The 13,998-nt window shown below is 44.9% G+C and overlaps 1 protein-coding gene, 2 non-coding genes and 2 pseudogenes across 3 annotated transcripts in view; all 5 read left to right on the top strand.

Annotated features, from left to right (window-relative positions):
* The window catches only part of TEX14 (testis expressed 14, intercellular bridge forming factor), a 174,196-nt gene that overhangs the window by 102,430 nt on the left and 57,768 nt on the right, over positions 1-13,998 (top strand). The gene's annotated exons all lie outside the window — the stretch shown is intronic.
* On the top strand, positions 243-437 carry LOC133081023 (small nucleolar RNA U3; annotated as a pseudogene).
* LOC133081018 (small nucleolar RNA U3) lies at positions 2,188-2,401 on the top strand. The gene has a single exon (XR_009698694.1). It is a non-coding gene; the product is annotated as a small nucleolar RNA U3 (small nucleolar RNA).
* LOC133081022 (small nucleolar RNA U3) lies at positions 5,015-5,213 on the top strand (annotated as a pseudogene).
* On the top strand, positions 9,252-9,465 carry LOC133081019 (small nucleolar RNA U3). The gene has a single exon (XR_009698695.1). It is a non-coding gene; the product is annotated as a small nucleolar RNA U3 (small nucleolar RNA).

Below are 13,998 nucleotides of genomic sequence, written 5' to 3' on the forward strand. Positions count from 1 at the left end.
TGCGCGCATCATGTGATTGCCTGCCAGGAAGCCGTATGTTAATGAGCCCTGTTGCTGCTTTGAAGTGTTTCTGGAAGATTTACGGGCGAAAATGGTGTTTTGAACTTTGCCCTTTCACAGAGTAGTTATGGGATATAAGATAAAAAATGTTTCTCAGGGGGCGAGGGACTTGACAAAACTGTCGCCATCGGTAAAAGGTGGGCGGCTGCCACGTACCCAGCAGTGACGTCGAAGACAAGAATAAGGCTGTAGGTACAACAGTAATTTTTGTGGTTTGTTGTTAGACAAAATTTGAAGGGCGTGTTAGAACACCCAAAACTGCGGATATGTAGCGTTTTTTTCTGAGTGTGTAGGCGGCTCTTGGTGTTGTTTTTACAGCTACTACTACATGTTGATGATCGTTTTTCTTGTTCTTAAGAGAACGCTCATTGAGTGGATTTGTTTGTAATTGTGTTTCCCTAAAGAACAATCAGGGTGCTTTTTTTTTTTCAGTTTTTGTCTTCCATGGTATGCTTATAGCTGTTTAGGTCTGTAGGCCATTTGTTACGAAGTTAGCTCTTGTGGTTTTCTTTTTTCTTACTCACTGTGTGGTTTCAAAGTTCAAGCTTTAGTAATATCATTAAATCAAGTATGGTAGTTGAGCACTCCCTTCCGCCATTATGAGGCAACCCCTCCTTTAGAAGAGAAATCTGTCTCTTCCCAGTCTTCCCTGTAGGAGCACCATCCATTGAGTTGTTCCAGGCACAGACCAACATGTCAACCTTTGAAACCTCCTTCCCTGACACCCCACCCCACCTCCTGCAGCAAGTCCACCAGTGAGTCCCGTCCTGTCAATTCAATTTCCGGAACAGCCCACGTTTCTCCTTCCTCCTTGCTGAGCCCAGATGCGAGCCACCGTGTTGTCTCCTACAGGCACCGTGGCAGTGGCCTCAGAAGTGGTCTCCACAGCTTCAGACCTCCCAGTGGCTTCCCTTCACACTTAAAATCCAGGCTCCTCAGGCCTTGGCCTTGCCTAGAAAATCCACAGATACCTGCCTGCCTGCCTGTACCTCCCCCCTCCCTCCTACCCTGTGTTCTCCAGCTGTCTTCAATTGCTAAAACACACAACCTTGTTCCTTTCCTTGGGTCTTTGCATTCCATTCGTTGTTCTCTCTGCTTAAATGCAGCCTCCAAAGAGAGGCCTTCCCTGAGCACCCAAATCTAAAGTAGCCCCCAAGTCCCTCTCTGTTTCGACACTTAAAATCCTCTGCATGCCTCATCCTCTGATCCTCTTGGGTGTTTGTTGTCAGCTCTCTCCCTCACTAGAATGTAAGCTTTTTGTGAGTAGCGGCCTCTGTTTGCCCAGGGCCCAGAGTGTCTTTATTTTACAACATGGAAAACTGGGATGATGGTTAAGGTGACACCTACCAGCTCTGCTGTTTAACAGGCCTCAGGCAAGTTACCTAGCCTTTCTGTGCCTCAGTTCCCCGGTCCATAAAACTGGCATATACTTGTATTGATCTCATAGTTAAAGCACTTAGAATGATGACCGGTGCCTGTCAAGCTCACCATCAATGGTAGCTAGTATTGTCGTAGCTGGCACTCGGGTATTTGTGGAGGGAAGAAATGATGTCAGATGCAGCAACCAGCTGTCTTTTAAAAATTCAGAAAGTGTGAACAGGTAGTACAGTCATGTGGTGAAAAACCAAAAGGTTCTGCCTTCCGGCGCTGGTTCTCAGCCACCCAGTCTCCCTGTCCCTGCCTCAGTCACGGTGACCTCTTACCAGAGTTTGAAAGTCAAACTTGTAGGACAGCCTTGAATGAAACCGCTAAGATATATATTGCTCAATGGAATCAGCTAGGTTCTCACTAGCAAAGGCAACGGCCCACCCTTTCCTTTTTAGCTTTTCAGGGGCGAGGTGGTTTTACCAGATCTGTGGAGGGAATGCCTCCTGGGCTTTAAAGACGCAGGTTGTCATTGGCTGTCATTCAGTATTATGTTAATTAAGTGTGGCTGTTTTAAAAATTGTTAAATTACATTTCCAGTTAAAATGTTAAAATGAGTTGGTAAGTGGTAGCATTTGAAAGATTGTATTGGAAGAGCTCTTTCTCTTTTTTCCAGTAGAATTAGAAACGGGGAAACGATCTCGCCCTCAGTGTAAAGTGTGCGGCTATCACAGACCCAGCAGTGACTTGCGAGTCAAGGTCAAGACTATACTTTCAGGGATCATTTCTATAGTTTGTTACTAGAGAAGTTTCTCTGGACGTGTAGAGCACCCGAAACCACGAGGAGGAGACGCAGTGTTCTCTCCTGAGCGTGAAGCCGGCTTTTGGCGTTGTCTTTGCAGCTGTCTTTAGCCGTTGATGATCGTTCTTCTCTTCCTTAGGGAGAGAAAGAGGGAGAGGACGCCGTCTGAGTGGTTTCGTTTGTAGTTGTGTGTCGTGAAAGAACAGTGGGGATGGTTTTTTTCGTTTTTCTCTTTCTTGTTTGTTTGAGTTCTGTGTTTCGCGATAGTCTGTAGGCAGTTAGGGCTTGTGGTGGTTTACTTTGTAGTTTCAGTCAGTGTTCAAGTTCTCTTCCTGTCCCTGCTGTTTCTTGTTCTCCAGAATCCGAAAGGATCTTCGTTGTATTTCTGACTTGTAGGAGGGAGTTCTTTTCCAGCAGCAGCTCTTTATCCCTTAATTGTAATCTACGAAGGTGGTTTTGCTCCCTGTCAATGAAGTCCCTTGTGTTTATCTCATATTCCTTTTCTCCAATCATTTGTTGATTAAGGGTGTTTTTTTTGACTGTATTTGTTTTTTAAAAGTTTTTGATGATGAATATTCTAGACTTTTAAGGGTACACATTGTAAGTTTCCATTTCTTCCATCTCTTAGGGTTATTTCCAAGATTAAAATGGCGTGATCCAAGTTAGGGGGTTAGTACATGGCCTGGAACATATTAAAGTACTATAGAAATGGTAGCTATTTTTTTTTTTTTCAAAGAAAAGCATAGCCCACCTTGAAGTGATGGTCTTTTTTGGTAGGGGTTGGGGTGCATAACCTTTCGTATGCAGGTGGCAAGTGATTTTTTTCACAAATATAGTCTACGGGAATTCCCTGATGGTTGGGACTCGGTGTTTTCACCGCCAGGGCTCCGGTTCAGTCCCTGGTCAGGGAACTAAGATCCCGAAAGCTGCGCAGCGGGGCCAAAGAAGACAAAAGATGAAAATAAACTCTAAACAGACCTACTGATGTTTAAAAATAAAGGTGATAACAATCTAAAGTTTAAAAATATTTCAGTAAAAATGTACAAAATTACCACATTTTGGGAATCCCTCCGGCTCCCCCAAAACACCAGAATACCACAAAACTACAGTTTTTGTTACTTTATTAAAAAAATTTTTTTTTCTTTTTAAATTTATCTTTGGCTGCGTTGGGTCTTCGTTGCTGAGCAAGGGCTTCCTCTGGTTGTGGCGAGCGGGGGCTACTCCTCGTTGCGGTGCGCGGGCTTCTCACTGCGGTGGCTTCTCTTGTTGCGGAGCACAGGCTCTAAGCACACGGGCTTCAGTAGTTGTGGCTCGCGGGCCCTAGAGCGCAGTCTCAGTAGTTGTGGCGCACGGGCTTAGTTGCTCTCTGGCATGTGGGATGGTCCCGGGCCAGGGCTCGAACCCGGGTCCACCTGCCAATAGGCGGATTCTTAACCACTGCACCACCAGGGAAGCCCCATAGTTTTCTTTTTTAAATGAAGAGAAGTGCTTCAAAATACACCTCTTCGTTCCCCACTTAAGATTGGCCCAGGTACATTATTTTGAAAAAAATACTTACCCAGGTGAGCCCGATATGCACCCCTCATGTCCACACTCAGGTGAGTAACCGTGAGCAGAAGTTCTCGAAAGGGTCAAATCGAAATTTAGGACCTTAGAAGGTTAAAAGTTTTAAATAAAATAATCTCACCCACAGATGCTGTCTGTAGTATTTAAGATTAGAAAACTAATCTGAGGCACCTGAGCACACCTTTGTCTTAAATTAGTCCCGGCAGTGTTGTTAGTGTTTTTAGAAACAGAAAGGCAATAGGTTCTGATTGTCTGTCTGTCTGTCTGTAATAGGTCAATTAAGAACTGTAAGTCTTAGTGTCTTTTTTCCTTTTTTTTGTTTTTTTTTGGCCAAGCCATGCAGCATGTGGGATCTTAGTTCCTGAACCAAGGATCAAACCCATGTCGCCTGCAATGGAAGCGTGGAGTCTTAACCACTGGACCTCCAGGGAAATCCCTAAGTCTTAGTTCCTTAAAGGAAAAAACAAAACAAACAAACAAAACCTCTTAAGAGTGTTCAGAATTTTAAAAAATTGTATATGAAACGACAGTGTAACTGAGCAGGACCCTATGGGGCCTTCTTGCCGGCAACGCCAAGGTCTCGAGTCCAAAATTGTTACTGAACCAAACTTGGGTCCGCTTGCCCACCTGCAGTAAAGCCAATCTACTGACACCGGCTTGTGGTGAAGGAAAGTGCAGCGTTTATTGTGGGGAACCAAGCAAGGAGTCCAGGTAGCCAGTGCTTAAAAGGCCCGAACTCCTTGCTTGGCGCCCTGCAGTAAACTGCTGCACTGTCTTTCACCACAGCCAAGTGTCAGTAAATTGGCTTTACTGTGTGTGGGCAAGTAGACCCAAGTTTGGCTCAGTAACAACAGTTTGAAAATCATCTATATGATATTCCTGGGAGTTCCCTGGCGGTCCAGTGGTTAGGACCCGGCGCTTTCACTGCCAAGGGCCCGGGTTCAGTACCTGGTCAGGGAACTAAGATTCCGTAAGCTGCACAGTGCGACCAAAAATAAAAGAAAGGAAGGGAGGGAGGAGGGGAGGAAGGGAGGAAGGGAGGGAGGAAGGGAGGGAGGGAGGGAGGAAGGAGAGAGAGGAAGAAAGGAAGAAAAGAAAGCAAGCAAGAAAGAAAAGAAAATCATTTAATATATTTCTGAAATGAGAGGAAAGTGGAAAAATGTCGCCATCCGTAAAAAGTATGTGGCTGCCACGGACCCAGCAGAGTTGTGGGGTTAAAGCCATTATTATGTTTTAGGAGTTATTTCTATAGGTTGTTACTGGATGAGGTTCCGTGTAGAGTCCTCGAAGTCCACGAGGAGGCAGGTTCTCCTCTGAGTGTGAAGCCAGCTCTTGGCTTCTGTAACTGCCTTTTGCCTTTGATGACTGTTCTTTTCCTCTGGAGAAGTAAGTACAGGGAGAGGACGCCATCTTGAGTGGTTTCTTCTTATGTTACTGTCGCAGAATGTAGATGACTGTTTTCCGCTAGGGGGCCGTTTTCTGTATTTTTTTTTCACGTGTTCCAGGCGCACAACGCTTTTTAACCTGTGTAGTAGATGTGGTCTTTATCCTGACCTAACTATTGTGTAAACTGTGATTTTTTTCAATGAAATGAGGAAGAATCTGTCAGATGCAGTTTGGCGTTGTTGTTTTCTGATTGGATTTACAGGTCATGAGCTTTTTCACACATCAGGTGCAGCCCCAGGGTACTGAAACAAAATTACCTCCCCTTTCTCTACTCTCCTTTCTGTCAGTCGAGTCACTCTCTCCCAACACAGCTAGGCAGACATCCCTTCTTGGCCTCTATGGTGATTTCTTTCTCTGTTTCTCAGTCCAAGCTAAGGAAATACGACACGTGTAGGACTAGGGTTTATAGGACTTTAGCACAGAGGAGGAATGAAAGAAGGCGGAGTTTGGCCAAAGCACGGTGGACAGAGAGCTAAGGGTAGTGGGCAACTATTGAAGGAGAGTGCCTACATCAGCTTTGCACTTTAAGGTCACTCTACAAGCTGTGTGGCGATGATACTTATGGGGAGAGGTGAGGTGGCAAGTGTGAGGACCAGTTGGGCACCTACTGCATTCATCTACTTGGGAGAAGATGGTAGCGATGGTAGAGAAACACCAGATCTGAAAGATATTTAAGTGGTAAAGTTGACAGGACTTGGGGGGGTTGATTTGTTGACGAAAATTCAATTAACTATCAAGAAGGGAAAAAAAAGGGAGTTTTATTTGAGCCAATCTGAGGATTATAACACGAGAAGCAGATTTTCAGAAAGCTGTTAGAAGTCGAAGACACAGTCATATACATTTTCCAGACAAAGAATTGTAGTACCTCAAAATGACATACTGATATTTTACATAAAGTTCACCAAGGAACAGGTAGTCCAGGTGAGCTTGTACGGAGTAAGCAGCAAGGCGCCATGACCCTCTATGGAGTCGAGAAAGAACTCTATTCTTTTAAGAAGTCCCATTGCTAGTGTGAGAAGAAAGAAAAAAAGTGGATCTTTACGGTTGAGCGGGCACTGCCCTCTTTGAGGTGCTCTGATTAATGTGTAATGCAGATGCACACTGCACTTGGGGAAGGAGGGAGGAGGCCCAAACACACACACACACACAAAGAGAATTTTATGTTTAAATTTTTCTAGTCCTGCCTTGAAATATAAAATTTGATTTCATCAGGTTCACTGATGGTATGGGCGAGAGGAGCTGCCAAGGAAAATTGCCGGGTCTTGGGACCTGAACAAATGGGTGGACGGTGGTTCCGTGTGTTAACGGGGGAAATGGAGGAGGAACTGAATCAGGTAGTGCAACGGGGTGGGCAGTGATGGTAGAGTTCAGTTTAGGGCACGTTTAGGAGAGATTTCTGACCTTTAGCGGATGCATGGCAAAGGAGTTAGAACTCGCACAGCAGACCAAGAAGGAGCAGCCAGAGAGGTAGGCGGCAAACCGCGTGAGGGTGCTTGATGGAAGCCCAGCAGGACACAGCGAAGTGTGTGAAGAGCAGATGAGAAATTAAGATGCAGATGGAAAAGTATCCACTGGTCCTGTGTGGGAACCAGAAACAGAAACTGGCTAGGTAGGGGTGGACTGACCACTGGAGGGATGTGAAGGCTTGCCAGTTGGTGGAAAGAGCTCCCAGGAGAACTCAGGCTGTGATGGAGAGCATAGGGGTGGGTGTGCATTCAGCTGGGGGAAGCGGGGAAGATGGGGGATGCATTTAGGGTTTAATTAGGATGGGAGAGCAAGTCTGAATGCAGTTGGAAAGACTGAGTGGAACAGGAGAAAGTGAGGTATGGGAGGGAGCAGCTTCCCCCAGGCAGGAAGCCTTTGAGTCAGCCAGAGAAGACGGGGATTTCAGAGGTAGGTGGGTTCCTCCATGGAATGTGACCACAATGGGGGCTTTTCAACTGATGGGCTTCTAGTTGTTTGCCAGGTATGAGGAAAGATCATTGCTGAGGGAGGCTGGTGAGGAGGGGTAGGAGAGTTGAGAATAAAGAAGGAGTTAACTGATCACCCTAGGCAGCAGGTGAGGAAAAGGCACCTCCTGAGAGTGTGCCCGCTCCACTTCCCTGCTGTTGCAGCTCCTGGTCTTGGAAGCACATCCCCAGATCGCAGTTCATTTCTCTTTCTTCCACTGTAGCCATGCACCATGTAGTTCCTCCATGATTTTCTCCTTCTGGATCCGCAGTGGCCAAGCTTTCACTGTGAGCCTAAATTAGTCCTTGGTCCTCTTTAAAGGTCGGGAGCTGTGAGAGAAGCGGTATATGCTCTGGAATTGACTCCTTGGTCTGTTATTTATTAGCTGTGGTTTCATGGGAAGTTCCTTGACCCCAGTCTGTCCCTCTGTAAAGGAGGTAGGTGTAGTACTAATAGCATCAACACGTGGGGTGGCTGTAAAGGTTAAATCAGTTAAAGCAAGTACGGTAGTTGAGCACTCCCTTCCGCCATTGTGAGGCAGCCCCTCCTTTAGAAGAGAAATCCCTGTCTCTTCCCAGTCTTCCCTGTAGCAGCACCATCCATTGAGTTGTTCCAGGCACAAACCAACATGTCAACCTTTTAAACCTCCTTCCCTGACACCCCACCCCACCTCCTGCAGCAAGTCCACCAGTGAGTCCCGTCCTGTCAACTCAACTGCCGGAACAGCCCACGTTTCTCCTTCTTCCTTGCTAAGCCCAGATGCGAGCCACCGTGCCGTCTCCTACAGACACCGTGGCAGTGGCCTCGGAAGTGGTCTCCACAGCTTCAGACCTCCCAGTGGCTTCCCTTCACACTTAAAATCCAGGCTCCCCAGGCCTTGGCCTTGCCTAGAAAACCTGCAGATACCTGCCTGCCTGCCTGCACCTCCCCCCTCCCTCCTACCCTGTGTTCTCCAGCTGTCTTCAATTGCTAAAACACACAACCTTGTTCCTTTCCTTGGGTCTTTGCATTCCATTCGTTGTTCTCTCTGCTTAAATGCAGCCTCCAAAGAGAGGCCTTCCCTGAGCACCCAAATCTAAAGTAGCCCCCAAGTCCCTCTCTGTTTCGACACTTAAAATCCTCTGCATGCCTCATCCTCTGATCCTCTTGGGTGTTTGTTGTCAGCTCTCTCCCTCACTAGAATGTAAGCTTTTTGTGAGTAGCGGCCTCTGTTTGCCCAGGGCCCAGAGTGTCTTTATTTTACAACGTGGAAAACTGGGATGATGGTTAAGGTGACACCTACCAGCTCTGCTGTTTAACAGGCCTCAGGCAAGTTACCTAGCCTTTCTGTGCCTCAGTTCCCCGGTCCATAAAACTGGCATATACTTGTATTGATCTCATAGTTAAAGCACTTACAACGATGACCGGTGCCTGTCAAGCTCACCATCAATGGTAGCTAGTATTGTCGTAGCTGGCACTCGGGTATTTGTGGAGGGAAGAAATGATGTCAGATGCAGCAACCAGCTGTCTTTTAAAAATTCAGAAAGTGTGAACAGGTAGTACAGTCATGTGGTGAAAAACCAAAAGGTTCTGCCTTCCGGCGCTGGTTCTCAGCCACCCAGTCTCCCTGTCCCTGCCTCAGTCACGGTGACCTCTTACCAGAGTTTGAAAGTCAAACTTGTAGGACAGCCTTGAATGAAACCGCTAAGATATATATTGCTCAATGGGATCAGCTAGGTTCTCACTAGCAAAGGCAACGGCCCACCCTTTCCTTTTTAGCTTTTCAGGGGCGAGGTGGTTTTACCAGATCTGTGGAGGGAATGCCTCCTGGGCTTTAAAGACGCAGGTTGTCATTGGCTGTCATTCAGTATTATGTTAATTAAGTGTGGCTGTTTTAAAAATTGTTAAATTACATTTCCAGTTAAAATGTTAAAATGAGTTGGTAAGTGGTAGCATTTGAAAGATTGTATTGGAAGAGCTCTTTCTCTTTTTTCCAGTAGAATTAGAAACGGGGAAACGATCTCGCCCTCAGTGTAAAGTGTGCGGCTATCACAGACCCAGCAGTGACTTGCGAGTCAAGGTCAAGACTATACTTTCAGGGATCATTTCTATAGTTTGTTACTAGAGAAGTTTCTCTGGACGTGTAGAGCACCCGAAACCACGAGGAGGAGACGCAGTGTTCTCTCCTGAGCGTGAAGCCGGCTTTTGGCGTTGTCTTTGCAGCTGTCTTTAGCCGTTGATGATCGTTCTTCTCTTCCTTAGGGAGAGAAAGAGGGAGAGGACGCCGTCTGAGTGGTTTCGTTTGTAGTTGTGTGTCGTGAAAGAACAGTGGGGATGGTTTTTTTCGTTTTTCTCTTTCTTGTTTGTTTGAGTTCTGTGTTTCGCGATAGTCTGTAGGCAGTTAGGGCTTGTGGTGGTTTACTTTGTAGTTTCAGTCAGTGTTCAAGTTCTCTTCCTGTCCCTGCTGTTTCTTGTTCTCCAGAATCCGAAAGGATCTTCGTTGTATTTCTGACTTGTAGGAGGGAGTTCCTTTCCAGCGGGAGCTCTTTATTCCTTTTTTTTTTTTTTAATATTTATTTATTTTGGGCCGCGTTGGGTCTTCGTTGCTGTGCGCGGGCTTTCTCTCTAGTTGCGGTGAGCGGGGGCTACTCTTCGTTGTGGTTCGCGGGCTTCTCATTGCAGTGGCTTCTTTTGTTGTGGAGCATGGGCTCTAGGTGCGTGGGCTTCAGTAGTTGTGGCACTCAGGCTCAGTAGTTGTGACGCACGGGCTTAGCTGCTCTCTGGCATGTGGGATAATTCTGGGCGAGGGCTCGAACCTGTGTTCCCTGCATTGGCAGGCCCATTCTTAACCACTGCACCAGGAGGAAGCCTTCTTCATGTTATTTTTAAAGGTGATTTTGTCGATCTATGGCAATTGAGTCTTTTTTTTTTTCCCCGTTCAATGGGTGTTAAAGTAGTTAGTATCCTCCATCTGCCTTTTTGAATGAAGTGTTTTTGTGCTGTTGACAGTTTTCCTGGGTAAATTAGGCCTGGAATATACTGCAGGGAAATAGATACATGTCTGTTCCTTGATACTCAGTTGGTTGACAAACAGATCTTGTAGTGAGCAGTAGGAGAGAAAGGTTTACAAGGGAAATGGATTTAAAGTAGCTTTAAACGTAATTGTGATATATCCTTAATTGTTTTAAGATGGTTTGTTCTTTTCCTCCTCAGTGCTATGATTTTTTCTTTTATGATGCTTGTTTAGCTAAATGCAATTTAAAATTCGCCTTGTCAGTCTAGTACGCTGATTTGTTTTTCATTTTCTTCATCTAAACATTTTTCTTTTGATTTTTGAGATTCCCTTTTAAATTTTTCCAGGCTAATAAATCAGATATTTTTCCTGACATCTACTTTAGGAATCTACTCTGGTTTTATGCTGGGTCTCTTAATATATCACACTTGTCATTGAACCGTGGGCTAGAAAAATCAACAAAATCTCTTAATTCTACTGAATATTATGCGATATAGTTCCCTTTAAGTAAAAGCAGGCTTAATTTCCTGTTGGAGGTGGTAATGCCTTTGAAAACTGCCCTTATTAAACAGCATATATTCAGGGAATTCCCTGGTTGTCCAGTGGTTAGGACTCCATGCTTTCACTGCCGAGGGCCTGGTTTTGATCCCTGGTGGGGGAACTAACATCCTGCAAGCCGTGCAGCGTGGCCAAAAAAAGAAGAAGGAAAGATAAACAGGGGCTTCCCTGGTGACACAGTGGTTAAGAATCCACCTGCCAATGCAGGGGACACGGGTTCGAGCCCTGGTCCAGGAAGATCCCACATGCCGCAGAGCAACTAAGCCCGTGCGCCACAACTACTGAGCCTGTGCTCTAGAGCCCGTGAACCACAACTACTGAGCCCATGTGCCACACCTACTGAAGCCCACACACCTAGAGCCCGTGCTCTGCAACAAGAGAAGCCACTGCAATGAGAAGCCCACGCACCGCAACGAAGAGTAGCCCCCGCTCACCGCAACTAGAGAAAGCCCGCGAGCAGCAACGAAGATCCAACGCAGCAGCCAAAACTAAAAAGTAAATGAAGAAATAAAAGAGGTTATTTTAACCAGTGGAATCAAAGATATACATATATTCTAAAGTTGCTAACCTGCCTTTATGAAAGTGGTATCATACTAAACACATTCTGCAACTTGCTTTTCTCATTTTTTTTTTTGAAATTCACATATTTATTTCAAGAAACATGAAAAGACAACAAAATCATGAGAAATCAACCTGTGCAATATCGGCAGATATTCAGAGGCCTCTGTGCTGTTTTTTTTTTGTTGTTGTTTTGTTTTGGTTTTAATGCTTAAAGAAAATAGATGATAATTTGATACTGTAAGTTTATCTTTATAATTATTTATTTGGTTGTTTATTCAACAAATGTGGAGCAGAGGGAATTTATACACGAGCAAAAGAACAAAGGAGCCTACAAATGGCAAGTAGTTTAGTGTGTGTGTGTGTGTTGTGTCTGAAGGATAGGGTATGTACAAGATGTTTTAGGAAGTAAAGACAAAGGCAGCTTGGAACCAGACTATAGGATGCCATAAATCCCAGGTTAAAGAGCTTCTACTGAAACGGAGCAGGACGCTATAGACCTTGCCTCCGATGTCCTCAGCCTGCCTTTTGTCTGTCGAAAAACTTTAGCCAAAGAATAAGTTTTTTGTTTAAACTTTGGGTTTATTTATTTATTTATTTATTTATGGCTGTGTTGGGTCTTCGTTTCTGTGCGAGGGCTTTCTCTAGTTGCGGCAAGTGGGGGCCACTCTTCATCGCGGTGCGCAGGCCTCTCACTATCGCGGCCTCTCTTGTTGCGGAGCACAGGCTCCAGACGCGCAGGCTCAGTAATTGTGGCTCATGGGCCTAGTTGCTCCGCGGCATGTGGGATCCTCCCAGACCAGGGATCGAACCAGTGTCCCCTGCACTGGCAGGCAGATTCTCAACCACTGCGCCACCAGGGAAGCCCCAAAGAATAAGTTTAATGAGAGAAGTGATAAAATACAGAAGCAAAGAAAAGCAGTCAAACAGGACAAAACAATAATAGTTTAGTCAGTAATCAAAGTGAAGGACCTTTGGTTCCTTCTCGAGGGTTATAGATAATATTCTGAGCCACATCCCATGCGCTGTCTTATATAGATACTGAAACCCCAACCAGGTGGAAGAAGTTAACTACATGATGACCAGGCTGTAGTCATGACATAAGCTGCCACAATTCTGAGAATTTGCCGCAAAGAAATGGAAACAAACCAACCCTGGAACTGAAGATTAACTGTACCCAAAACAATCACGATGGCGCTGGTTAGACCACTGACGACCAATTTCAAGATGACTCTCAGAGCTGACTGTGCTGGTTCTGCATGTAGTCCTCTCCCTCGGTCTATAAAAGCTCTTGTCCACTGGTTGGGGTCGGGGGAGTCGGCCTTTGGACAGGAGTCAACCCCCCACACCCCCACCCCGTTGCCTGCATCAAAATAAAGCAAACTTTCCTGTCCACCAAGCTTGCCTCTTTATTGGCTTTTGAGCGGCGAGCAGCCGGACCCCACTTGTGATTACAGTACTATACATAGCAAGACATGGGGTGCCACTGAATTTTGCATTCCTGAAAGCACCTGTATTACTTGCACAAAATAGATTATTTTTTAAGCTTAAATCCTATTAGTGGTTACAAGAATGTTGGGATTTTAATTTTTAATATTTATAGAGTAGTTGTTACTTGCTAAACTCTGTTAGATACTTTAAATCCATCATTTTAGCTAATACCACTCATTGATTGAACTCCCTAAAATTGCCTGCCTGCTTATTAGATTTTTGCTTTCAATAGTACATCTTGTCTATCTCTATTCTAATTGATACAGATCTAATTCATTTAAATTAATTGCTTAATATTTTATTATCTGTATGTACCATAATTTATTCAGCTGTGCCCCTAATGGTGGATATTAAGATTTATTTCTTTTTTTGCAGTTTTGTATCACCAGAAACAATGCTTTGATAAAATACTTTGTAATGAATCTTTACATAATGGGTTTTTAATATTCAAAGCAGGATTTCTGGTTCAGATTTTTAATAGATACTGCTGCATTGCTTTCCAAAAGCATTGTAACAGTTCACACTGCCAACTGCATTTAGGAGTGTCCGTTTTCCCACCTCTTCTCCACTGAATGTTTTCTCATTTTTCAGTTTTTTTCAAGCTTTATGGGAAGTTTAACTTTCTTCCCACTATTTCAAGCCAGGCACCATGTTGTATTGGTTTATTGAATATTCCAGAGTTAGGTGAAATATCCACCGTTTCTAACGTTCCTGGCAGAGAGAACAGCTTGTGCAAAGGAACACGATGAGTATGTGGAAGACAGTACGTGGTTCATTATGGCTGAAGTGAGGAGGAGGGAATTTGGTGCACAATAAGGCTGGAGAGGTGCGTGTGGGCCAGGCTGTGCTGGACCTTGTAAACTATTTCTTTTCTGGCCTTGCCTTGTGGCATGCGGGATCCTAGTTCCCTGACCAGGGATGAAACTGGCTCCCCCTGCGGTGGAAGCGGAGTCTTAACCACTGGACCCCAGGGAAGTCCCTGTAAACTATTTAGAGAAGTTCTGTCTTTAGCCCAAGAGTTGGGAAGCTACTAAAGCTTTAAGCAGGGTAATGATGTATTATCCTGCTTATTTAAAGACAATTTTTATCTACATAAATATTCCTTGGTTTGGAAAAAAATCCCAAACAATATTTATATGTTTGCTATTTTGATCACAGCATAAATGGTGCGCTTTGCAAACGTCATAGTTTTTGGCTTCGGGTCTTTGCT

Source organism: Eubalaena glacialis, chromosome 19 (assembly GCF_028564815.1).
Source record: "Eubalaena glacialis isolate mEubGla1 chromosome 19, mEubGla1.1.hap2.+ XY, whole genome shotgun sequence".
Lineage (NCBI taxonomy): Eukaryota > Metazoa > Chordata > Mammalia > Artiodactyla > Balaenidae > Eubalaena > Eubalaena glacialis.